Genomic DNA, 26,618 nt, shown 5'->3' with positions numbered 1-26,618 from the left:
TTCACTTAACAGAAGTCGACTGTGTGCCTCACATACTTCTGTCCTAGTTGGCTACAACACTCCTGGTTTACCCCTGTGGTGCTGGTGAGGCTGTTAACTGTGCCTACTCCCTATAGTGCTAGCACTCCCTCTAAGGAAGACAAGCTCCCCCTGCCTACTTCACAGACTGCAAGAGTGTGTGAGGCGGAAGTTTACAGGAACAAAAGGACCCTCATTTCCAGAGAGTACCTGAAACCCCTGTCACGAGTTCAGCTGGGTTGCAGGAGGAAACCATAAAATTGTTGTGTCCTTTCAAGAATCATAGTCCAAGCTAGCTCTTTCAGGGACAACCTAACAGAAGGCGAAGGGCCCAGGTGCAGAGCCAGACTTCCCTACATTGCTATCTTCTATGTACACACCAATGAGTTATTTAACCATTGTGTGCCTTACTTTCCTCATGTGACAGTGAATAACAATGGTTCCTACTTCGTAAGCATATGAATAGTACAGCCTGAGTCCCTGCCTCACATTTGAAATGCTAGGAGGTATTTTCCTCTATAAACAATTGCTCTACACAATGGAATATTACTCAGCTATCAAAAACAACGACTTTATGAAATTCGTAGGCAAATGGTTGGAACTGGAAAATATCATCCTGAGTGAGCTAACCCAATCACAGAAAGACATACATGGGATGCACTCATTGATAAGTGGCTATTAGCCCAAATGCTTGAATTACCCTAGATCCCTAGAACAAACGAAACTCAAGACGGGTGATCAAAATGTGAATGCTTCACTCCTTCTTTAAATGAGGAAAAAGAATACCCTTGGCAGGGAAGGGAGAGGCAAAGATTAAAACAGAGACTGAAGGAACACCCATTCAGAGCCTGCCCCACATGTGGCCCATACATATACAGCCACCCAATTAGACAAGATGGATGAAGCAAAGAAGTGCAGACCGACAGGAGCCGGATGTAGATCGCTCCTGAGAGACACAGCCAGAATACAGCAAATACAGAGGCGAATGCCAGCAGCAAACCACTGAACTGAGAATAGGTCCCCTATTGAAGGAATCAGAGAAAGAACTGGAAGAGCTTGAAGGGGCTCGAGACCCCATATGTACAACAATGCCAAGCAACCAGAACTTCCAGGGACTAAGCCACTACCTAAAGACTATACATGGACTGACCCTGGACTCTGACCCCATAGGTAGCAATGAATATCCTAGTAAGAGCACCAGTGGAAGGGGAAGCCCTGGGTCCTGCTAAGACTGAACCCCCAGTGAACTAGACTATGGGGGGAGGGCGGCAATGGGGGGAGGGTTGGGAGGGGAACACCCATAAGGAAGGGGAGAGGGGAGGAGGATGTTTGCCCAGAAACCGGGAAAGGGAATAACACTTGAAATGTATATAAGAAATACTCAAGTTAATAATAAAAAAAAAAAAACCATAAAGGTACTTCTGAGAAACTTCCAGAAAAAATGACCGAGAGAGGGTAGATGACTAGAACTCCTTTCAATATTCTGGAAATACAGGATTAAGTTTCTCCTGGTTTTGCAGGTATGTGCTTTTTATTCTGGTTGGGGCAAAGAAGACATTACCTATGCCAAGATCTCTGGTAGAAGAAGTGAAGGTTAAATCCCAACACAATACTTCTAGCTAAGGACAAACAGAAAAACAAGAACAACAACGTGACATCCAAACCATCACATGGGTCCTTCAGCCTGAGTCAACGGAAAGAGGTCCTACCTATGTATCCACAAATCCATGCTATGGTGTGCACTCCACATTCAATTAAGATATTTTGTTCTTGATCTTTTTGTCATCACCCTTTAAAAATTATGTATGGGGGAGGTTGTACCTGATATGTTAGCTGGGTTCACTGCAAGGAATTTTTCTAACCTGTTTTTAGATTTGCTGTCTCCTGTTTTCATATTTGTCCACATATCCTCCCCCTTTGTGACTGTCACTGTCTTTAGTAGTAAGTTTATTTGTGACTGGGACAAGTGCTCACTGAGCATATGGAATGCTACTTTCAGTACCTTATTGGTTGTCCTTTCCTTGAAGCCTGTGTCAGAGAAGCTCATCTCTAGAATCCTCAAACTCATTCCTTAGTAAAAGATATGTTCAGAGGCACGATGTTGAGCTTTGGATGGACTTAAAGTCATTACAATTCTATTTTGCTATGTTTTTATGTTCTACATTTTCATGTGGGGGAGGACCTTTAAAACTTTGCCTCCAGACAGGACATGGATAATGAATATAAAGAATCCCTTTCTCAGCCATCCTATTTAGACTTTAATATTCTTTACCTACTTATATCCAAACCTCTTTTTAGTTGGGAAATAATATTATTGTTCTTAATAAAAGATAAAACATTAAAAAAAAAAACAATTGCTCTGGATCTAAATCCTGTTGCCACATGGCTACAATGTGGGCTCGACTGAGGAAGGACCTCTTTCAAGGGAAAGATAAGGTGAAATCCTTTGGCTCTAGGGTTGGCAGAGCTATCTGATCAGATCCTGTCTCTAAAGACATAAATGATTAATGAATAAAACAGGTCACTACAGTTGAATCGCAAATGACTGACTCAAGTCTCTGGGTTTGACACAGTTGCACATTTCTCAGGGCCCAGGTTAGCTGAGCACCAAAAGAATGGCTTTGCAGCCCACATCCCTGTGGATCTGTGCCTTGGGCCAAACAATCCACTTCATCTGATGGTGGCTTGCCTCTCCTATAGTTAATAAATATAAAGGTCAAACTTATTCACAAAGTTGTGCATTAGGAGACTTCAGACCTTGGTGGACACTGGAGACTTCCACTTTTGAAATCTTATCCTGTGACAATCCACTCTCTGACTATAATTTCAGATCAACTTCCTGGCATTCATGAACACCTTGGGTTTCTCAAAGCCCCCATTGTTCCTCCACACAACATTCCCTCCTAGTATACTTTCTGGATCACGTTACCATCCTCTCAGCAACATGTACTTTTCTATTGCTGGGTAAAACACCAAGGCAACTTATGGAAGGAAGGGTGTATTTGGTGTTTACTGTTTAGAAGGGATAGGAGTCCGTTGCCAGGATGGTGGGGAGTGTGGCAGAAGGCGGATGTGGCATTGGGCAGAAGCAGAGAGTCATACCCTGATCAACAAACAGGAGGCAGAGAGTGCCCTGGGGATGGCACATGGTGTTTGAAACCTTAGGCCCATCCTAGGGACATATTCCTCCAACAAGGCCCTGGTCCTCATCCTTCCAAAACAGATACAAACTGGGGACCAAGTTGTCAAATGCCTGAGACTTGAAGAGGAACATCTAGTTCAAACTGTTACACTGAATCTTCCCGATGTTTACTCATTGCATCCAAAGCTTTCAGTCCAGGATTGAGCAGACTTGGCACAAATTAAGCCCCCAATGACTTCAGAAAATATTTGACTGGTGCCTTTACTCAGCAAAAGTGTGGAACTGGTGGAACAGCACCAGTCGCTCCTTCAGCTTCTGTTTCAAATCTACTTGCCTCTCATTCTCGTCATTACCCTCAATAATTTCATACCCTTCCCCTCTCTTCAATTACTTTCTATCACGGGCATATTTACCCACCAGAATAAAGTCTAATCCTGGACCATCCATCTGCATCTCTAGAGAGCTTGCCCATCACCTTGAACTTGAAGTTCGTCATGTTCTGCTGACGGTTTACTCATCCACAGCAGGTAGATCTTGATTTTCTTTCCTTCTCGGCACACAAGACATGGAACTTTCCCAGCATGACTCTAATTCATTGTCTCAGTTGCTACAAGATTCGGATCAATTACTCCACTGTTCTCACTCGATGCTGTCCACTCCCCCCCCCCTCCTGGTTGCACAGTGCCTCTGGGATTACCTGATATTTGTCTGTATCTCTGAAACCTCCCCAAGGCACCAAGCTGGGTAAAGTCAGAGGCCTTGTCTTGCTAGTCTTTGTATCTCAGGCTCTGAGCAATTTCCAGGACGTACTCAGAAGCCACTGGCACGGAGCTGGAAAGATGCTCAGTGATTCCGAGCACTAGCTGCTCTTGCACATGACCTGGGTTTGGTTCCCAGCACCCACTTGGTAGTTCACAGCTGTGCGTAACTCTAGTTCCCAGGGAATCCAACACCCTCTTAGGACTTCCTTGGGCTTGCAGGCAAGCACTCATACACATTAAAAAAATTAATCAAGTACATTAAAAAGCCATTGGCTGTGGTAGTGGAAACACCAGTAACTGCCAGGCCTGGGCTCTCACAGCTCTGCCAAGTATGCGGACTTAGAATACCCTGGGGTTTCTTCCAGCACTAGCACCTGAAACTTGTTTGCACAAACTGCACATGAACGGATGCTCAGAAATCGCCAGGCGGCACTTAGGGAGCTGGGAAACGCTTACGAGCCTCACCCCATCTCTCCCCATCTCTAATTGGCTTAAATCCCCGACTGCCTGAAGAGACAGCACACCTTTGTTTTGTGAATTTGCTCAGAAAATAGAGGCAAGGCTTACCAACTAGATTAGGTTAGGACAGGAGGGGCAGTCAGCGAAGGAAAGCGAGCTCAGGTTACAGCCAAGGTCAGCAGGCAACACAAACCCAACTTTGGACTCCCCTCAGTCCAGATGCCAAAATAAATTACTCTAAGCTTATGAAATTTCTGTAAACTTCCATTTGTGACTTTCGTCGTTTTATATTGCATATTGTTAGTTGAATGGGTAGAGATTAAAAACAAAACAAAAAGAAATTTTGAGTCTGACCACACTCGTCCTTTCTGTGAGGGTCCCTATGGACAGACGTTGAACTGCTTAACCACTGTGTCTAGTGTCTGTGGGGTTCTGAGGAGACCCTCATTAGCTCCTCTCCAAATTTCCTACTGGCATTAGTGGTTGGAGAGAGCTCTATGGTTAAGAGCGTTCACTGCTCTTGGAGCAAACAAGAGTTCAGCTCCCAGAACTTCAGGAGGTTCATAACTTCAGCTGCAGGAGACACCTCCTATTGGTCTCCATGGTTACTCATACACATCATAAATAATAATAATTTAAAAACTAGATCTTTTTTCCTAAAAAAGTGGAGAGAGTGTGGCATTTGGGGACCAGAGAGACCATGACTCAGAGGTTACAAACACTCGTTCTTGCAGAGAACTTGGGTTCAACGTCCAGCACCTACACAGTAACTCACAACTGTCTGTTACTCCATTTCCAGGTGTTCAGTCCCTCTTTTGACCTCCACAAGCACCAGGCATATACATGGTACACGTGCATACATGCAAGCACATACAGATAAAAATAAATAAATCTTAAAAAAAAAAAACAAGACCAAAAAACACCTGCCAGCTAAATTTGGCCTATAAACCCAAAATGTAGATTTTATTTGTCAAATGGACTTTGTCCTTTAATGATGACTTTGATGGTATATTTCACCAGAAAACTACAGAATACACATATTTCTTTAGAGAAATAATTCCTACTTTGGGAGTGATTACACGAACATCATTTTATTAACGGGAACAGAATCAAAGTTCAGATAACTGCTTCATCCTGCCATGAGGGCTTTACTTGCATTAGAGAACCTTCTAGCAACCTTTGATCAATCCCCCACAAGTCACCTCTTCCTCTATCCTGTGACCCCCTCTTCTCCCACCATTCACATCATGTTGTAGCTGATGTGTTAGTAGAAAAGCCAAAACCCCAAGTCCCAACCCCTGTGAGGGCCACAGAGGACATCTTACAGAGACTAAACATAAGAACTCAGATGTGGCTGGTGTGACCAGAATATAGGATCCCCAAATACACCTTTTTCATAATGGTCATTTTAAACTGATAATTTTGACAAGCTGCAGGCATGGTAGAAGTAAACAGAGCAGAAGTTCCCCATCTTTGTAGGAAGGAAATCTGCTGGCCAGAGCATCTTTAGCTTCATACCAGAACAAAAGGATCCCTCACCATGTCAGACTCTGGCTGCTGTGACAAAATACTCACACAAATGACTTAAAGGATGGGAGTTTACCTTCCATGTCATCTCTGTCTAGGCTCGGCTGGCTCCCTTTTTTTGGGATGGGGAGTCTAGGAGCATCAGTGTAGAGGGTCCAGTGGAGGGAGCACAGCTGCTCACCATGATGGGAAGGGGAGAGGGGAAAAGGAGAGAGGAAGTTTCTAGGGACAAGATGCACCCTTCAAAGATGTACCACACTGACCTACATCTTCCAACCAGACCTCAACTCCTAGGATTTTCTTAATGATTCATCTGTTGTCATCATGACCCATCACCTCTCCAAAACCCATCAGCTGGATCGAGGGCAACTCAGTGGGTAAAGCACTTGCCACCCTGACTGATAGCGTGGGTTTGATCCCCAGGACCCATATGGTAAAAGGAAAGAACTGACTCCTATAAATTGTCCTCTACCCCCACAAATGCACCATGGCATAGACACGCACACACACACACACACACACACACACACACACACACACACACACACATGCACACACACAATGAAAAAAATAACATCGGCTGACAAGAAAGTTCTTAAATTAGCCATGAGCCTCTGAATGGTATTTTTGGATTTGGATTTAAGCCATAACATTGACCAATAGAGCAGGCGCCAATGTAAAGCTGTGTGGCTAACTGTCCCTTGCTGGCCATGACTTTCCCTATAGCTTGACTTCACACTACCCTTCTGAGTCCCTGGTAATTGCCACTTACTCTAATAATGTGACTCTGGCCTCCTGGCTTCTCACCTCTGGACCTAGTCTACTTTACCCATATTCTCAAGATAGAGAACAGAAAATAGAATAGTTTGTCCTACACATGGTGTGCTCAGTGCAGGGCAGAATAGGGTTGTCAGTATTCTCTCAAATGGGGTGCCTCTGTTGATACAACCTGGGTTTGTCCAGTAAACCTACCTGCCTTTTTATTGACACTTCCAGCTTTATTTCTTGAATGGAAGATTGTTGGACATGGTATTGATAAATTCATACATCAACTTCTTTGTGTGCCTGTAGGGCATCCCTGTTGCTCACTCGCTGTAAAGCATTTTCTTGTACTACGTGCATCTCTGTGTCTTTCACACGCAGTCTTAGACTACAGCTTAAAGCAATTGACTTTCTTCAGACCTCCTGTTTAAACATGGAGTACCAGCCAGTCTACTACTCTCAAACTACAGGCCAGGAGTCAGAGACAAACTGAAGACACACAATTATGCTGAAGGAGGCACACAAAGTCTGCTCCCCAGCATCCCAGAACATCTTCACGTTTCAGTAAATCCCATAATTCCCCAACATTAGTTTTCTATTGGAGCTTTACAGATCACCACAAACTCAGTGGCCTGTGACAACACAAACCGAAGGCGTTGCGTTGGAAATACATGAAGAACTTTAGAGACTCGGCAACAACAAGAAAAATCATCTGAAACATTTCTTCAAAGGAGATAAATAATGGCCAAAAGGTGTTCAACCTTAATCATCAGGAGAATGCAAAGAAAGCCCAAGAGGCACCATTTCACAGATACTAGGATAGATACACAATTGTCTAGACGGAAAAAAATCAATTACCAGCGGTGTTCTTGTCACTGCCCTGCCTACTGCCCCTTGCAGCATGATAAATAAATCTTTCTGTTGAAAAATCGGCAACAACAAAACCCCAGAAAGCCGAGTGTTGGTGTAGAGAAATTTGACTCTTTGTATAACACCCGTGGGATGCAAAGTAGGTTGGCTACTATGGAAAACAGTTTGGAGTTGCCTCAAAAAAGGCATCCTATAACCTTTGGGAGCAGCACTTCTGCTCCCAAGCTCAGACCTCAAATCATCAGAAGCAGGTACTCAAACCCCTACCTAGATGTTTATGGCAGTTCCATATATAATAGCCGACACAGAAATAACAAAAAATGTATTATCAGCAGATGAATAAATCATGTTCTCCTACAGTAGAATGTTTTTCATCTGTAAAAAGGATGAGATCCTAGCCTATGTTACAATATGAACTAACCCTTAACCACCACACTAGGCACAAAAGGCCTTAGAGTATACTAGTCCACTTACACCAAAGATGTGAGTCCATGGAGACAGCCCGGGCTGATTACCTTGGAAACCAGGAAGCTACTGCACAAACCATGGAGTTTCTTTCTGAAGCAATGGACCTGCCTTGAACCAGCTCGAGTCATGATCACACGACACAGCGAAGACACTAGATGCCATTGAACTGTAGCTTTAAGTGGGTGACTTTGTTCTGTGCATTTTGCTTCCACATTTACTCTCTCACAGTTCCGAGCTCAAAAGTCCCGAAAGCAAAGACTGGCCGGGATGTGTTATTTCTCGGGCCCCAGGGAGGCAGCCATTCCCTTCCTTTTCCATCTCTAGAGCCACTGGTGTTCTGTGCCTCTGGCCTCTCCCTGTATTAATTTCCAAGTCAGTCTTATACTCAGATCTCTGGTCCTAATGTAGACTTCTGCTATCGGAACTCCTTCTCTGACTCACCCCTTCCTTACCACCCCCCACATTGGGCCCTTGTGAGAACTTCAACTCTAATTAAATCAGATACACTCCCACAGTCTACAGTCTCACCCCTGCTGCTATGGCCCTCTTGCCATGTGGAGTAACAAAGACCTGTCCTATGATTTCAGTGTGTCCCCAACAGCTCATGTGATGGAAACTTAACAACCAAATATCTATTATCTATGTTAATGGAATTTGGAGGTGCACAGTTTGGGGGAAGTAATTAAGGATAGACTAGGTTAAAACTCCTGTGGCTTTCCTCAGTTACCCTCACAGCGTGCATGTTCAGTGTTTCATTCAGAATGAATTCTGAAAGCTGTGGTCAAGCCAGTCAACTTTCCAGCAAAGATGTGGGGAGCATGCAGCCCTTACCTCTAGCTGAGATGCTATCGGGGCACTTACAGCTTTGCAAGAACAAGAGACTAGCTTGCCTGTCCATCTCAAAAGCCCTCACCAGGTCTGAGCATTCATGAGAACTATGCTTGTTCTTGGGCGACCCAAACTCCAAACACAAGCCAATGGACTCTACTCTTTATAGTTGCCTGCCCTTGGGGTGCTTTGGTACAGAAACAGAAAATGGACCAAGACATCAAGTTTCGGGGATTCAAATGTGGTCATCTTCAGAAGGTCATTCCTGTCCGTCCCTTCCTACTCCCCTCCAATTATCTTCTTCCCTCGCTTCAGTTAGTCAGGGACTGGCTGATCACCATGACATTTTCAACACTATTCTTTATTACCACTATGCCGGGTCATAGGCTTCCCCATGATTTTAATTTTTTAAAATTCATTCTTTGGCAATTCCTATGTGTATGTGATGGGTTATGATTATACTCAGCCCCTGCCCCTTTCTCCACTCTTATTCTATCTCACTCTTTGGACTCTTTCTTTCCAATATGTATTTTTTTAAAAAAAATAAAAACCCCACTGAGTTTAATTGAGGTTGCTTACACGCTCGTGGGTGTGAGATTATTTGTTGGATCCTAACAGTGGCTATACCCCTCTACCCAGTAACTACCAATAGCACCTCAGTTAGGGGAAAGGCCTCACTTGCTTCCCCATATTTGCTGGAATGCTGACTGGCTTGATCTTGGGGCACAGGTGACCACAGCTTTCAGAGTCACTCTGAATGAAATGGTGAGCATTCAAGCTGCAAGTCAGATGTGGTGTTTTCTAACTCAGGAGAGTGACTGAGGGAAGCCATGAGGGTTTCATATAGTAAAATTATTCCTCTGGAAACAGGGCAGCCAATGGAGGAGAGGCATAAAGAGTCTCTAGTGGGAGAGGAAGAGAGAGGGAGGGACGGAGGAAGGGAGGGAGGGAGAGAGAGAGAGAGAGAGAGAGAGAGAGAGAGAGAGAGAGAGAGAGAGAGAGAGAGTTCTGTATCACCCTAGATAGTTATAGTCACCCCCAAAACAAAGGAGCTGGAGAATCTCGCCTCCTCCCTCCACCCATAAGAGCTTCTATGATAGCATCATTAAGAAGAGCCAAGACTCCAGATATGGCGGCACACATCTATAATCCTAGCAAGGCAGAGATGGCTGAGGAGAGAGGATTTTAAATTGAGCTAACATGATTGTCTCAAAACAAAAGGAAAACAAAACCAAAAAGATGAAAAGGAGGAAGAGGAAGAGAAAGAGGGGGCAAGTGCCTGAACAACTTAGATGGGTTTGTTTTTAGACAGTAGCACCCAGAGACTCCCTGTTCTATTTTTTTAAATCAAGCTTGAATGGTAGAACTCTCGGATGTCTCACAGAGATATATGATTCACTAACTTTCAGGATCAATTTACCAAGACCTGGCATTGATTTTTCACTGGTCTGGTGAGCAAATAGATATCAGTCTCAGAAAGCAGCTGGGCAGGCTAGGCTACCTCCTTCCTGGGCCTCTTAAGGGAAAGACCATTAAATTGTCTGCTAAAGAGTTAGTGCCACCAATTAATCTGACTTTGACCTAGAACTTTTATTTATGTAAAGCACAGAGAGGTATTTTATTAGTATGTAGGGGTTCCTGGAAGAGCGAAGAATATTCTTTGCTCAGTGTCTGGTCTTAGAGTTCAGCCATCAGTTGTATTCCATTCTCAGAAGCCTGATCTGTGGCAGCCCTGCCTTTATTGGTACGTGTTTGTTGAAATGGGAGGGGGCTGTTTGCTTGCCCAGGGTGGAGAGGCATTGAAGGTAGCTACATATTGCCTTTTTCCTCTCCCCTCAGGTTATGATCTTTAGTCAGTATACACAGAGTAAACTGTACGTGACCCAAAGCAAGGCTGAGGGCTGGGGTTACCTGCACAAGTAGGCTGTTCCTGGTTCAGCTCATACCGGATTTTAATTATGAGCACCCAGAGTTATTGCCAAGAAGTTCCTTTTCTAAAATGCTGCTCCGCAGACTTTGTCTTGTGTAACCAGGAAACATTAAATGGGAGGAAAAGCAATGTCTCTGCTCCTCTCAAAGGTCGGGAAAAGTGGTACAAAGCCACTTAGAAACCCAGCAAATGCTCCGCCACTCCCAACCCTTCCAGCTCGTCCACTTAGCTATCTCTCTCTCTGTAAAATGGTTTCTAGTCATAGCCTTTGCATCAGAGGAATCTGACGTGTCTGTTTTGTTTAGGGAGCACGGGTGAGACTCACAAATGCAGCAGAACAAAGGTTGACCATCGCCCCTCCCCTACCCCCGTTTTCCAAGTGCCCCAAAACCATCCTCAAATGCCCTACATTTCCCACATCAGGCTTGAGGTCTCAGTCTTTCCTTTCTTCCCACAAGGCTCACAGGTCCCCAGCCACGAGAACCAGTGTCTGCTACAGAATGAAGGGCAGATACAGTCTAGGACACACAGTGAAGGAAGTAATCATTTTTTAATTTTCAAAATTAATTATTTTTATGTGTGGGGGTGTTTTGCCTGCTAGTATGTCTGTGAAACCCCTGCATGTGGTACCCATGGCATCAGATCCCCTAAGACTTGAATTATAGACAGTTCTGAGCCACCATGTGTGTGACAGGAATCAAACCTGTGTCCTCTGGAAAAGTAGCCAGTGCCCTTAGCTGCTGAGCCACCCCTTCGGCCCCTTATTTATGTAAATGTGCCTTTTATTTATGTAAATGTGTGTCTATGCATGTGCATGCAGGTGCCTTGGGAAGCCAGAGTCAGTTGTCGGACCCTCTGGAGATGGACGTATAGGCACTGTGAGCTGTTATGTAGATACTAGGAACTGAACTTTGTCCTCTTCAAGAGCAACAAGAATTCTTGACTGATAAGCCGTCTCTCTATCCCCAAAAGGAAACCATCTGAAAGGACCATTAATTCATGAGTCAAACAAACAGCTCCTAGGCTACACACATCTAAATGTATTAAATGACATTATTACTCATCGATACAAATATCCCACAGGGGCCCATTTTCAGAGAGTTGAAGTGCGCATTAGGCTACCCTATTCACTATTCTGATTGGAAAACCATAAGACGAATATCCTAATAAGAATGGCATACTAGTCAGGCATGGTCATTCCTTTTATTGCAGCACTTGGGAAGCAGAGACAGACAGATCTCTGAGTTGGATGCCAGCCTGGTTTACAAAGCAAGTTCTAGGATAGCCAGAGCTGCACAGAGAAAATGTCTCAAAAAGCCAAGATGCTGATGGTGATGATGATGATGATGAAGACGATGATGACAACGATGACATACTCTACACATTGAGTATATTTTTATTCATTGCAAGGTGCTGTCACCCAGGAATGTAGCTAGGGTCTAAACATGGTTTTGCAACACAAGATTCCATTCTTCTCTAGGAACAGAGAAAGGAGACAACCTTAAAAGAATCTTCCAGGAAGGTAGATGTTGCACTGAAATGCTGCACTTGGAAATCATCTCATAATTGCTTCCAAGATGATTTGCACCACTCAACATTGTCACAGTCATCTACTCCCTCACACTGACACCCAGGGCTCTTAGTGAATGGAATGTTTATCCATGCTCTCAAATCTGTGGTTGTCCATTCTGAAATTATAGGACAAAAGTTTATGGAAAAAAATAAAATCAATCTATTGGTCTCATCCTGCTTTCTCTCTCTCCCTCCCCCATTCCCCACCCCTTATCCTACTACACCAGAAGAGTTAAAGGTTTAGAATGAAATGTCCCTGGATTTAAACCAAGGCTCCTCCTCTAAATGGAATTACCTGTGGGGAGTTCCCAGCCTTTCTTTTCCCACATGAAGATAATTACATGACATACAACTGTCTGAGGTGGTAGAGGTTATGTATGTTTGTTTCAGGCAGTGCATGAGAAGCATAGGTAACCATCTCTTTCTGCTATTACAAAAGGGTTAGAAGATACAGATGATCATTCCACAGAGAATCCACTCTCTTGCTCAAAAACCTTCCTCGGCTCCCCATTCTCACGAGTTAATCTCAAAGCCTCCTGTCTGACACAGTAGTTCCACTGAGAATGCTTCTCAGAGGAACTCTGTTCAATGCCCCTCCCCTACACATCCCCTCTCGATCTGCAAGCTACATCTGATCCACTCGAGCGACTTGTGTCGTGTTCAACACATTCCTTTCTCAGCCAGAGGAATCTTGACTCCAAATCCTAACGTTTAAGTTGGAGGTCATGGATGAATAAATGAGTCAATGGGATGGAAAGATGGCTCAGTGACAAAGAACACTTGCTTCTCTTGTAGAAGGTCTGGGTTCAGTGTCCAACACCCACACGGTCCTTCATAACCATCTATACCTCCAGTTCCATGGGACCCAAGCATGCTTTATGAAATATTAGTTCACTTTCATTAGCTACAAAGATTATGATTTTTTTCTGAGCCTTGATTTTCTAAACCCTCATGAACTATGATGTCTGACCTCTTGGAAGCACTGTCCTAGGTGGCAATTCAAGCAGTGATCACTTATTTAAAGGGAAGATAAGCCTTGTCCAGCTTTATTTGGGTCATTTTAATTCCACATAGACCACACTAGCCTGACTTTCTTCTTAGAATACCTCCTTGGCCCACTGAAGGGTGGTAATTTCTGCCCTGCGTCTTTCTGGTCCTCAAGCCTTCACTGATACTTGATTTATTCATTTACTTTATATTTTTCTTCTCCTCTTTTATCGCCAAACACTACATTGATTGCTACACAAGATTATATATTCTTCCTGTGTTATCCCATATCAAGTACCAGTCCCTTGACCCAGAACCCATAGTAGGCCTATGCTTTGCTTAGCATCAGATACAAACAACCATTTGATTAATACTTTTCCAAATTAAATTTGTTTTCATACATCTGCTCAATGCATCCTTACCCCATGTCCTCTTTTGTTTTCCCCCATGCACCCACTACCAACAACCTCTTTTTCTACAAGTTATTTTTTCATATTCATGTGTTTTGTTTTGTTTTACTTTGTTTTGAGACTCAATGAGTATAAACCCAGACCATCTATATAATCATAAGTTTGAAACTCTCCATTGGATCCTGTTGGGCTCACCAGTTGTTACACAATTGATGTCTCCCTATTTCCCAGAATTTATTGGCAGCCACTAGTTCTTGTGGGAGGAGGGCAGGGTCTCTCGAGTCCCGCCATCCCTGGTTTATGGCCAGCCCCCCCCCCCTTTTCTGGATCACTGTGTACCTACATTGACTTTAGTTGCACTGAGTTCATGATCAGAATGGTTGAATCAAGCCCAGAAGGTGGTCTTCTTATCTCCCAGCTCTCACACTCTTTCCATCCCTCTTCTGCACTGTCCCTGAGCCTTATAGAGAGTGGACATCACAGAGGTCCAACTGTATCTCAAGAACAAGTGCCTGATTCACTCTTGTCTGTTTCTGAGACAATGTCTCATTTCGTAGGGCATGGTCATCTTCAGCACGCAGTCTTCTTGCCTGTGCCTCCTGAGAACTGGGTTATAGGCTGATCTACCACACTCAGTCAATACACCTGACCTTTGGAGGCTGACATGGATGGAAAGCCTTCTGGGGTCTGAGTAGTAGGTGTCTAGCTACCCTCTCACACCCGGATCAGGACCAGGATTGTCTCAGGCAAAGATCCACAGCCACTCTGCTCTCTATGTCTCCTTTCAACTACGCAATCTGTGGACAATGTGCTCACCATCTTAAAAAGTTGTGACAAATGTCTTCATTCCTGCTATCCAGGGTGCTCATAAGAAGGCTGGATAAAGAAGAAGAGGCCTGATATTGTACAGCTAGTCACCATTTAGAAAGAACTTTGTAGGCTGGCATGGTGGTCACTCTTGTAACCCCAGCACTTGGATGGCTGAAAAAGGAAGATCAATAACTTAGGGCCAGGCAGAGTCACTTAGGCAAAATTTTGGCAAGGGAAGGAGATGGGAGAGGAGGAAAAGAAAGAGGAGGAAAAAGATGTAGGAGGAAGAAGGAGGAGGAGAAGGTATTTGGAACCATTTCTTTTTTTGCCAAACATCTCAGAATGGAAAGAACCCTCTACATCGAAGACCTCAACAAAGTTCTCTGTAGCACAGGAAGTGGGATGTGGTTAGTGAGAGGTTAAGACCATGTAATTGCACAGACTAAATAAACTACAAGTATATGGTGCGTGCGTGCGTGCGTGCGTGCGTGAGCGTGTGTTTCAAATCTGAAATTTCTTTCAGGCTCAGAAGAACTTGGGATGACTGATACAGCTTATGGCTAGCCAGCTGTGTTAAAGGAACGACCCACCCCACTCCAGTTTCTCAATTTGGAAACTTATTTGTTTGATTGATATCTACAAGAGGTGAAGCGGACAAAGGCGCATGAGCTGTAAGAAGCCCCCTGTTGGGATATGATGCAGGGTATGAAGGGATAATGTCTTCACTATGTGCTTGGGAGGGCAGTGTTCAGTCTGAGTTTTCTGCAAAGAATCCTCTCTTTGAAAAGCAGAGATATGTCTGTGCTTTGTAAGAATGTGAACTTTTCAGAACAGAAAAAGAAGTGACCATCACTTCATGTATGGGAATGGATTTGTAAATTAAGCCTCCCCTGAGGCCTTGATCTGCCTGAATACCATTCCCCAAGACTCCCACTATCCTTCAGTGTCCAGCTCAAACTTCATCTCTTGCAGGAAACCCTCCACCTACCTGCAGACCGCCACAGCAATTCCTACCAGGCTTTGCATCATTGTGTTGCTGGGTACCCAGCCTCATCCTACTGTTGGAGCATCTTTATATTTGCATTACTAATACCATGTGACACGGCCTAGCAGTCCACAGCTGATGCTTGGGGAATGCTGGATAAATGAAGGCCTAAATGAATTACTCTTCTGGACTCCAAATGGGCTGCAGTAACTGTGGGCAGAGAGGATGAATCCATTACAAACACTTCCAGCGCTTGCTCCCTGCTCTTTTTCAGTTTAACAATGACAACTACTCCTCCAGGCACTCCATGTGATCTGTGCCAAACAATCACAAGACACGCACCTTGCAGAAGATGAGACCAGTGGCTATTTAACTTCCCTGACCTTGAGGTCTTACAAGTATGCACTGGTAGTGGGATTCTGGCTCAAGTCTTCTGTCCATATCCAAACCATCAGGCCACACCCTTCCGGACCGTTGTTCCCAAAGTTAAATACTGATGGCTTGATAATAAAACACAGCTATTCTCATTCCCCTCTTGCTGTCTGCTGATCTCATGAAGCCCAAACTATCAGTCACAGGCATGTGAATGTGATAGCATAAGTCTGGGCCCTGGCAGAAACAGGAAATGAATTTTACTGCAGCCATTTGGACAAGAGAACTAGGGAAGAGACACTGGGAGCTGTTAATGGTTATGTCTCTTCGTTGCTCTGTCCATTTTTTTAAACTGAGATGTGAGTCCATTAGAATATTGTCTAAGCATGGAGCTATGTTTATCTGCCAGAACAGAGAACATGGAAAATACCCACCCCGGCTCCCTCCCACCCCAGGGAGGAAGCTGCTCTCCTCCCAGCATGCCTCCAGTCCGTGAATACCCTGCCAAGTATACCAAATATAAAAATATAAAAATGCCCGGCACCACACATGGTTTTGGACATAAAATGCAACAGGATTCTGTGTCCTACTGCTTTTGACATGCTCCTCTCTGCAAGCCAGCTACGTGTCAGCTCGTCAACGCCAGTGTCACTAAACCAGTGTCATTCATTGCACCAAATATAAACATAAGTGCTGAGGTTAATAGAGGAATATGATTTTTCTGAAGACTGAAATGAAGCTGTACTTTAAAGATGATTATGATTATGAAGTTCCCCCCCCCCCAAAGGAGGGTGATGGTAATTTTATCCAAGTGAAAACATCTAGCTGGGTTTGGGCTACTTTGCCAAGATTAGAATAGAGACCTAAGTAAGAAATCGTAAAGGCTTCCTTCCATTATACAACACTGCTCTCTTATAGGTCTCCTCCCCCAGAATCCTAGGCCAAGTGCTTCTGGTGGCAAGATACACTGTGGATGAAGTGCATGCTGGGGCATGGCACACTTCCTGAGCTAATCTCAGGGGAAGGGACCAGAAATGAGATAAGGCTGCCCTCAGCTCTCATGATCTTAGTTCAGTTCTTGAACTTCAGTCCTGGTGGGTGTGTTGGTCCTTAGTGTCTTGCTCCTGATGAACAGAATTTCACAGGATTCCACCCACCGCAACTACTCTGAGGACCAATCTGTTTCCTCTCTGTGGATACTGCATTAGTCTCAGAGCACGGCGGCTCTGGAGAACTGACAGCACAAATTTAGCAGAAATGGCTGTAACTCAGCAGCCTTGAATGGAAGACGCATAACTCTAAGGATACAACTTTATGATATATGCAAAACCAGCAGCAGGAAGCTTGGTCATACTAAGAAACCTATGAACGACTTCTCTTTCTAGATTCTTTCTCTAACCCTGTTTTAGAAAAATATGGATTTTTTAAATTTCATGTGTATGACTGGTTAGCTTGTAAGTATGTGTGCTACTATGTGCCTGGTGCCCATGAGGCCAGAAAAAGACGTCAGATCCCCCGGAACTAGAGTTACAAATGGTTGTGAACTACCATGTAGGTGCTGACTGCCAAGCCCATGTCCTGATGACCTCTTTACCTAATTTTAAAATACTCACCTTGCCTGCTCTTCCGTCTCTGGTTCTCTTCTTGCTGGAATAAGATCACCTGAAAAAATTCTCGCTATCTCTAATAAACTTTACTATTCAAAATGTTTCAATTCAAGACACGGAAACCTCTGTTGATACTAAGTCATGGCTGACATTACCTAGCCTATTTAGCTGTTCCATACCCATTTGGCACTGTTTTGTAGGTCTAAGCAAAGAACCCCATTAGGATTTAGGAGGGTGAACATGGGCTGGGTCCACTCTGAGTACACACCCCATTGAGCAGTCCTTGTTTTCCCATACTTAGGGAAGAGGGGGCATTTCAGATAAAGCTTTTTCCTTAGTTTAGATCCGACTCGCACTGCACCTGTAAAGACAGAGTCATGAGTCTGTGATGGTTTCTGAATGCTAAGGAAGATTTTTATCAGGATAGACACATATCTCCCCAATCTAATCGTAGCCCTCAGAGTTGATGTTGGGTTCTCCACAGTACCCAGATAATTTTTAATCAGTCACCCTTTCAACCCCGTCCCTCTCTTCTTCTCTCCCTCCCTCCTTCCCTCTCTCTTTCCTTCCTTTCTTTCCTTTGTTCCTTACTTTAAGTGCTTGAACCCAAGCCCTCACTCATGAAAAGCAAGTGTCATTACTGAGCTACATCTGCCTCCTATTAACAACACTCTGAGAAATATGATATGAATGTGCCTCAAATCCAGAAAACCACCTTTTTCTGGAGTGTACATGGAGAGCTCCATTACTCTGGAAACTCAAGGCAGAAGCGAACGATCTAGGATAAGCTATCCTTCTGTGTTCTCAGCCATTCCTGCTTTGACCACAAATAGAATGCAGGACACAGCTGGGCTCTGGACAAAGCTGAGAGGTCTCCATCCTCCTGCCTGTGTGTGCTTTGATCTGCTGCCAAGTGGGCAGCATCTACAGGTGCCTCCTGTCCGTGAGAAGGCTTGTGGTTGGTACTAAGTCTCCCTGACCAGTTCTTTCAAAACAGTGAACGATTCATTCACTTACTGCCTGGGCTCCTATTTATTTAAGTGTAATTTTATTAATTCTTGGAGAATTTCATACAATGTATTTTTATCGTATTTTCCTCATAATCCTTCCCCTAACTACTCCTATATCCTCCCTCGCCTCCTTATGCCCACAGTTTTGTGTCCTGTTGTTTTGTCTTTAAATAATCTATCACTTCCAATCTGTGCTTCCCATAAACTCCTGGGTATGGAGACACTCACAGTCAATTTACTAGGGGCCATATTGTACTAGCTAGTTTTAGGTCAGCTTGGCATAGCTAGAGTCATCAGAGGAGGGAGCCTCCCTTGAGAAAATGCCTGTATAAGATTAGACTATAGGGAAGCTAGTAGGGCATTTTCTTAACTAGTGATTGATGGTGGAGAGCCCAGCCCATTTTGGGTGGTGTCACCCCAGGGCTGGCTTCCTGGGTTTTATAAGAAAGCAGACTGAGCAAGCCAAGAAGAGCAAGCAGCACTCTTCAATGGCTACTGTGGGTCCCTGACCTACTCAAGTTCCTGTCCTGCCCTCCTTTGATGATGAACTGTGAATTGGAAGCATGAGCTGAATAAACCCTTTCCTCACCAAGTTTCTACCACCATAGTGTTTCCTCAGAACAATAGTTACCCTAACTAAGACACATTCCTGTAAAGAGAACTGACTCTCCTTCTCCTAGAAGCTGTCAACCATCCCTGCTTCCTCAGCTGGGGGGTGGGAGCTCCAGATTCGATCGCCTGTCCATGTTGAAATGTTGAATAGCTTGACCTTGGACTGGTCTCAGGCAGGACACCACAGGTTCTGTGAGTTCATAAGAGCAGCCCTCCTTCCTTTTAAGAAGACATGGGATCTCTTACTCCAGACCTCCCTGACTTCTGCCTTACAGTCTTTCCACACCCTCTTCTGTGATGATCCCTGAGCAAGGTGAAATAAGTGTCCCCTGTGTGCCTCAGTGTTATTCTCTGTGATTTGACTACATGTTACTTTGAGTTAATCTCTAACCATTGCACAGGGAAACTTATCTGATGAGGTTTGAGAGCTACACAAATCTATAGGTAGAGAGATATAAATTTAGAAGGCAGCTGGATGTTACATAAATTTAGCAAAATAACAGTAACATATTTATCCCTGGAGCCTATGTTCCCCAACTATGGGTTCTTTGCCAGATTTTTAGTACTAGACATGTGCTTACACACCTGTAGAATGGACTTTAAAAAATCTTTTCTCATATATTACATCCTAACCACAATTTCCCCTTCGTCCTCTTCCCCAGTCTCTCCTCACCACCCCCTTTCTCTTCTCAGACCTTCCTCCTCCTCCTCACCTCAGAGAAGAGTAGGCCTCCCAGGGACATCAGCTAACAAGGGCATAACAAGCTACAGTAAGACCAGGTACATAGCATCACATCAAGGCTGGATAAGGTGATCCCAGTTGAAGGAAAGGATCTCATAAGTAGGGAAAAAAGTCAGAGATGACCCCTGCTCCCACTGTTAGGATTCCCACAAGAACACCAAGCTACTCAGCCATACCATATATGCAGAGGACCTAGATCAGACTCCTATAAGTTCCCTGATCTCTGCAAGTCTCCATGAGTCCTAGTCAGTTAATTCTTTGGCCATATTCTTATGGTATGTCCTTGACCCCTCTGGTTCCTCAGATTCCTCTCCTCCACAAGACCCCCCAATCTCCATCTTACGTTTGGCTCTGGGACTCTGCGTCTGTTCTCATCAGTTGCTAGATGAACTCTGTGCTCCCTTTGATGTCAATTCTGCCAGCTCCAGTCCCAGAGCACTCTGTAGGCAGGACAAACTGTAGGTTCAAGGCTTTACGGTTGGGTTGATGTCCCAAATCCTCCTCTTGAGGCTTTAGTTACAGAAGATGTCTGGTTCAGACACCATGTTCCCCATTACTAGCAGTCTTTGCTATGGTTTTAGAGTAGGATTTGAATCCAATCAGAAAGCAGTTGGTTGCTCCCATAACATTTGTGCCACTATTACATCAGTAGGCGTATCTTGCCATGCCAGAGCTCTCAGCTAGGAAAGACCACTGATGACTGTTTCTTCACTAGCCTACATCAAAGTTTCTGGTCCTATAAAATGCTTTCCATCTTCTTTGTCAATATCAACTTGTTTTCTCCATCTCCTATGACCAATGTGTGTGATATCCTCAAAGACAGGGTCGTATCATCAAGTCTATGTGGACATCCAGAAGCAATGGCAATAGTGTATATTATTTTGTTGTTCTTCAAGACACTTCTGACCAACAATTATGTGGAGCCACAGTTGACATTGGGCTTTTCACTTGTCAGCCCATGACTTTTGGGAGGAGCAATATCTCCTATGAAGGATAACACCAATTAAACTCACTTATACAAATAAATATCCCCAAATTCCTACACACACACACACACACACACTCTCTCTCTCTCTCTCTCTCTCTCTCTCTCTCTCTCTCTCTCACACACACACACACACACACACACAGAGCACATATATACATATATGTCTTGTGACATAGTAGGTTTCCATATGGCCTTTCCAAATATCTTTAATGCCCCCTCCTTCTCTACCCTATCATTCCTCTCTGCACTTAAACCTGTCTCCCAGGTATTCTCTTTTCTCCCCCTCCTATTTACTTCTAAATAATAAAGCAGTAAGCCGTAAAGGAGCAGCACTACATCTGATCGCAAGTCCACAGGGGAGACAGGCAGGGAAATTTTTATGAAGCAGTGTAAGAGACACAAAAACAGACACATCAAACACATCAAGAGTTTAGAGAAATATGTTAGGTAAGAAGGCATAGAAATGTCCTACAGAGTAGTCACTACTATCATTATGAGTTTTCCACAAGGAATTGGGACAGTAAAGAAACAGCATTCCACTGCTGAACCCACTCGAACCACAGCCATGTCTGGGGATGAGATGATTTTTGATCCTACTATGAGCAAAAAGAAAAAGAAGCCTTTTATGTTAGATGAAGAAGGTGATGCCCAGATAGAAGAAACTCAGCCCTCAGAGACAAAAGAAGTGGAGCTAGAACCAACTGAAGAAAAAGATGTGGAAGCCGATGAAGAGGACAGTGGGAAAAAAGATGCTTCTGATGACTTAGATGACTTGAACTTCTTCAATCAAAAGAAAAAGAAGAAAAAGACAAAAAAAGATATTTGATATTGATGAAGCTGAAGAAGCTATAAAGATGTTAAGATTGAAAGTGATGCTCAAGAGCCCGCCAAGGCGGAGGACGACCTTGACATTATGCTTGGCAGTAAGAAGGAGAAAAAGAAGAATGTGAAATTCCCAGATGAAGACGAAATACTAGGAAAAGATGAAGCTTTAGAAGATGAAGACAGCAAAAAAGATGATGGCATTTCATTCAGTAACCAAACTGGGCCTGCTTGGGCAGGCTCAGAAAGAGACTACACATATGAGGAGTTGCTGAACCGAGTGTTCAACATCATCAGAGAAAAGAATCCAGATGTGGTTGCTGGAGAGGAGAGGAAATTTGTGATGAAACCTCCACAGGTCGTCCGAGTAGGAACCAAGAAAACCATGTAATAATTTACAGATATCTATTTTACAGATATCTGTAAACTATTACATCATCAACCCAAACATCTCCTTGCATTTTTACTGGCAGAATTGGGTACAAGTGGTTCTATGGATGGTAATAACCAACTTGTAATCAAAGAAAGATTCCAACAGAAACAGATAGAAAACGTCTTGAGAAGATATATCAAGGAATATATCACTTGTCACACATGCCGGTCACCGGACACAATCCTACAAAAGGACACACGACTCTATTTCTTACAGTGTGAAATTTGTCATTCTCGACGCTCTGTTGCCAGTATCAAAACTGGCTTCCAGGCTGTCACAGGCAAGCGAGCACAGCTCCGTGCCAAAGCTAACTCATTTGCTAATCACCATTGATTTTTCCAAAATGTGGTGGTGATTTGGCTGGACAGGTTACCATCAGAGTGGAGTTAAAAACAAGAAAGAAACTGCCAAGTTTTTTGGCAAGTGATTGTTCTGAAATCCTTGCAAGATACCGATATTCAAGCTGTTGCCATACTCATTGCCTTCTTTAACAACTGTCAGAGAAACGTGATAGAGTAAGGAGGTGCTTTTTAAAATCGTTCATAGACTTATGTAAAATGCAAGATAAGTTAAAGTTATTATAACAGTAATTCTTTAAAAAAAAGAAACAGCATTCCAAGCATTGAAAATGGCATCGGTAATGGCACAGCAGACCTGACACAACCACTGCTCTTGACATCTTGAATGCATTTACTAGGTTGTTAGGTCACTGGAGAAAAAGAAGTTTCTGGAAGAAGAACAACAGGAAAGGACTTTTGAAGGTAGGATGATATAAGCCAAACTTCTCTAATTCCCACAGAGTCACTACCAAGATTGTATTGGTCAACAAGTGTTGGCTGTCATGTAGAAAATGGAACTGAGTGGAAAAACAAGGCAAAAGTTCTGATCTGAGATGAGTAAGTACCGGTCCTGGAGAAGCTGCCATAATCTGTTTCCAGCATTAGCTTGGTCAAGTCCACATGTGTTGGCCAAGTAAATGCTGGGCCAGGAGTTAACAGGTGCATCTGGACCTCCTTTAGTCTAAGTCATCTCCCAATGGCGTCTCCTTCCATTTTCCAGTGTGTCAAATTACATAATCCAAGATTATAGCCACTGGTACATACTGGTGCCTAATGACAGTAATGTTGGCTGTTAAACTTCAATTTTGAGAAATATTAATTGTCATAAAGCAATTGCACATAAGAAGGACCTAAAGTCTTCTTGCAAGGGAATTCTACACTCCTTGGTTTTAAATTCAGTTTGGGCAGCTGGTTGTTCTAGGAACAATTACTTTTCCCCAAAGAAGAAACTCATACTGGGCCTCCCCAGTCTCCAAACCAAAGCTGTTACACCACCACTGCCAAACACCATCTTGCCTAAGGGACTTGGTACTGGCCTCAAGACACCATCTGAAGTCTTGAGTTTGTGCATGTTTTAGATTGGAGGACAACCTGTCTGTACAATAAATAAATAAAGCTTTACAATAAATAGCCATCACAGGTAGAAAAGTCCAGCCTCTATCCATTTGCCCACCAGAGCTAGGGAGTATCTCCACAGCTCACAGTCATGAATCTAAAGCTTTTGGTGCAAGGTTCCAACTTTCTCTATGCCTGTCTCCTAGCTCCCAGGACACTTTTTACCATACCCTGCAGCTCCTAGATCATGGCAACAGTTTCCCACACGTAGCACTATTGCACTTACTGTATACAAACTAGGGAAAGTCTCCTCCTTACCTTAAAGACCTTGGAATTATAGGTGATGTTTAGGAAAGCCCTGGCATCACCCAAAACTGCCTCTAAACAACCGTAGGCTATCCCTACAGCTCTGAGATGGTAGCTATCAATGATCTCAGCTTCATCAACCCCACCAGCCCTTGCTTTTTCATGGCCTAGAGGCATCCATCCACCTCCCACAGCTCCAGAATCATGGGTACCAATACCTGCCTAGTGTTGGAAGAGGTCATTCATTGGATCTCAGTTTCCCCTTAAGTCTTATAGTCAGTAACAATTCTTCAAAACCCCCCAAGACCACAAAAGGATCTCTGCACCAGTGTGAGTCCTGTGGCTCATGGCTGCACATTCTGGCAATTAAATCTAATCCCCAGCATCACTTGGCTCCTCCTTACACTGTTCTAGAATTTTGAGCTTCTGAGCATCTTTCCTTAGGCCCTGTGTTCTTTTGCTTGCTTAATCACCTTCATTCATCATTGCCCTCACAGGAGCAACTTCCCTGGCTTGCCCGGTTTAGATGGGAGCTTGGTCTCATGCTCCATTTATGACCATGCCCAATTTAACACAGGGACACTGCATTGATCACTGCCTGGCATAAAGCTGACTCCTGTTCACAGCCTTTACCTCCTGAGGTTCCAGTGTCTCATCTTTTTCAGACCCTGAAAATGCCCCCATACCAATGTTTGCAGCCTCTCTCTGCAGTAGACTAAATATTTTTTTCAAGGTGCACAAAACCAATTTAGCGTTCTCTGACCACGTACAAATGTAACAGTAATGAGTTTGATGAATTGTGCGAAAGAGAATCCCGTAATTATTTAACGTGCTCCTTCTGTAGCTGTGTGGGTACTTCTCTAGCTTCTTAGTGTTACTCAAGCACCCCCAGGAGAGAGCTAGTTTATAGCACTGGATCTGTTTGGTGCACTCTCCTCTCCACATGGACCCAGGATTTTCTCCTCTGCATCCACAGGAAAACATCATTGCTCACATGAACTCCCTTTCCTTTTTCTTTCAAATTCTCATCTGCTTCATCTTCAAATTCTTCATAGTTTTTACTCAAAACCCTACATCTTGCATTTGCATGCTTTGGGGGAAATTATGTAAATTATTATGAACATATTTGAACTACCACCTAACTTACCGATGGGCTGCATGCCTTACATGATAATTCTTCAAATTTATCACCTTCTATAAGGTAGAGCAAACATCGGGTCATGTTACATTCCCAACAAATATAAGGTTGTCCAAGTGTGCCCTGCAGAGCCACACATATCAGCCCCCATAGATAACCACTGCACCGATGAATTATAGACTTTCTTCAAGAAAAAGGCTGATTATATTAAAACTAGACAACGCAGGTTGGGGATTTAGCTCAGTGGTAAAGCGCTTGCCTGGCAAGCGCAAGGCCCTGGGTTCAGTCCCCAGCTCCGAAAAAAAGAAAAAAGAAAAAAAAAAAAAAAACTAGACAACGCCTGCTACTTCAAAGCATTGCTTGCTTCTTAATTATTATATTCTTTTGTGTGTGTGTGAATTAGAACAGGAAAGAGGTGGGGCATGAGATTTCTGTCTAATGACTGCAAACATCTAACATCCATTAAACATTAAAGCAGACCTCAAGCCACACCTATTTGTGCTATCAGAAAAGAGGACCAGGTTCCAATCAGCTGGGGGAAGCCAGGAGAGTGTGAGGATTAGTCTGAGTCTTTGGTTCGGACACTGAGAAGAGCAGCTAAGGACGGTCAACAGCGTGCCATTGAACGTAAAACCACAGAATGGCTAGACTCCCTAATACTCGCTGTAAACCACATGCAACATTATTTTCAATATGGGATAGATATTTTATAAAATAATTAAATAGCCATTAATTTTGTAAATGTAAACCTTCAGATCTATTTGCTACCGAGCCAGTATTGCTAGAACCCTGTCTTAGCTGTGCATTTATATTGCTGTAATAAGATATCATGACTAAAGCGACTTAGAGGAGAAGCAATTTATTTGGGGCTTACGGTTTCAGAGGGCTAGAGACCAAGACCATATGGTAGGAGACATGCAGTAGGCAGGCAGGCATGGCACCGGAGTCGTAGCTGGATTTTACATTTTGAGACACAAGAAAAAGTCAGAAGAGCTAAATGGGAATGGATTGGGCTTTGGAAACCTCAGATCTCACTCCTCCCAGTGACACACCTTCTCCAGTGAGGTCACACCTCCTGATCCTTCCCAAACAGTTCCACCAACCAGAGGCCAAGTGTCTATTCCTGCACAAACATCATGACCAAGAAGCAAGTTGGGGAGGAAAGGGTTTATTCAGCTTACACTTCCACATTGCTGTTCATCACCAAAGGAAGTCAGGACTGGAACTCCAGCAGGTCAGAAACAGGAGCTGATGCAGAGGCCATGAAGGGATGTTACTTACTGGCTTGCTTCTCATCCCTTGCTCAGCTTGCTTTCTTATAGAACCCAGGACCTGCTGGGTTCTATAAGGATGGTACCACCCACAATGGGCTGGGCCCTCTCACCATTGATCACTAATTAAGAAAATGTCTAAAGCTAGATGTCATGAAGGCATTTCCTCAAAGGAGGCTTCTTTCTCTGTGATAACTCCAGCTTGTGTCACACAAAACCAGCCAGTACACCAATAATATTCAAACATATGAGCCTCTGAGGATCATTCTTATTCAAACCATCACAAGTCCCTACTCAAGTGCTGAGGGGTTCCCCTTCATTCCTCTTTACTCCATGAGGAATGCTTTGATCAAAACATTTGCACAACTCTTCTATGTCCAAACCACAGGTCAAC

General features: G+C 43.7%; 1 protein-coding gene and 1 pseudogene across 2 annotated transcripts in view; one reads left to right on the top strand and one right to left on the bottom strand.

Annotated features, from left to right (window-relative positions):
• Gna14 (G protein subunit alpha 14) overlaps nt 1-26,618 on the bottom strand; it is a 182,409-nt gene that overhangs the window by 117,491 nt on the left and 38,300 nt on the right. The window lies entirely within an intron of this gene.
• On the top strand, nt 21,426-22,723 carry Eif2s2-ps1 (eukaryotic translation initiation factor 2 subunit beta, pseudogene 1; annotated as a pseudogene).

Source organism: Rattus norvegicus, chromosome 1 (assembly GCF_036323735.1).
Source record: "Rattus norvegicus strain BN/NHsdMcwi chromosome 1, GRCr8, whole genome shotgun sequence".
Classification (NCBI taxonomy): Eukaryota; Metazoa; Chordata; class Mammalia; order Rodentia; family Muridae; genus Rattus; species Rattus norvegicus.
Note: the sequence above shows the minus strand (reverse complement) of the source record. Positions and strands in the feature narration are given on the sequence as shown.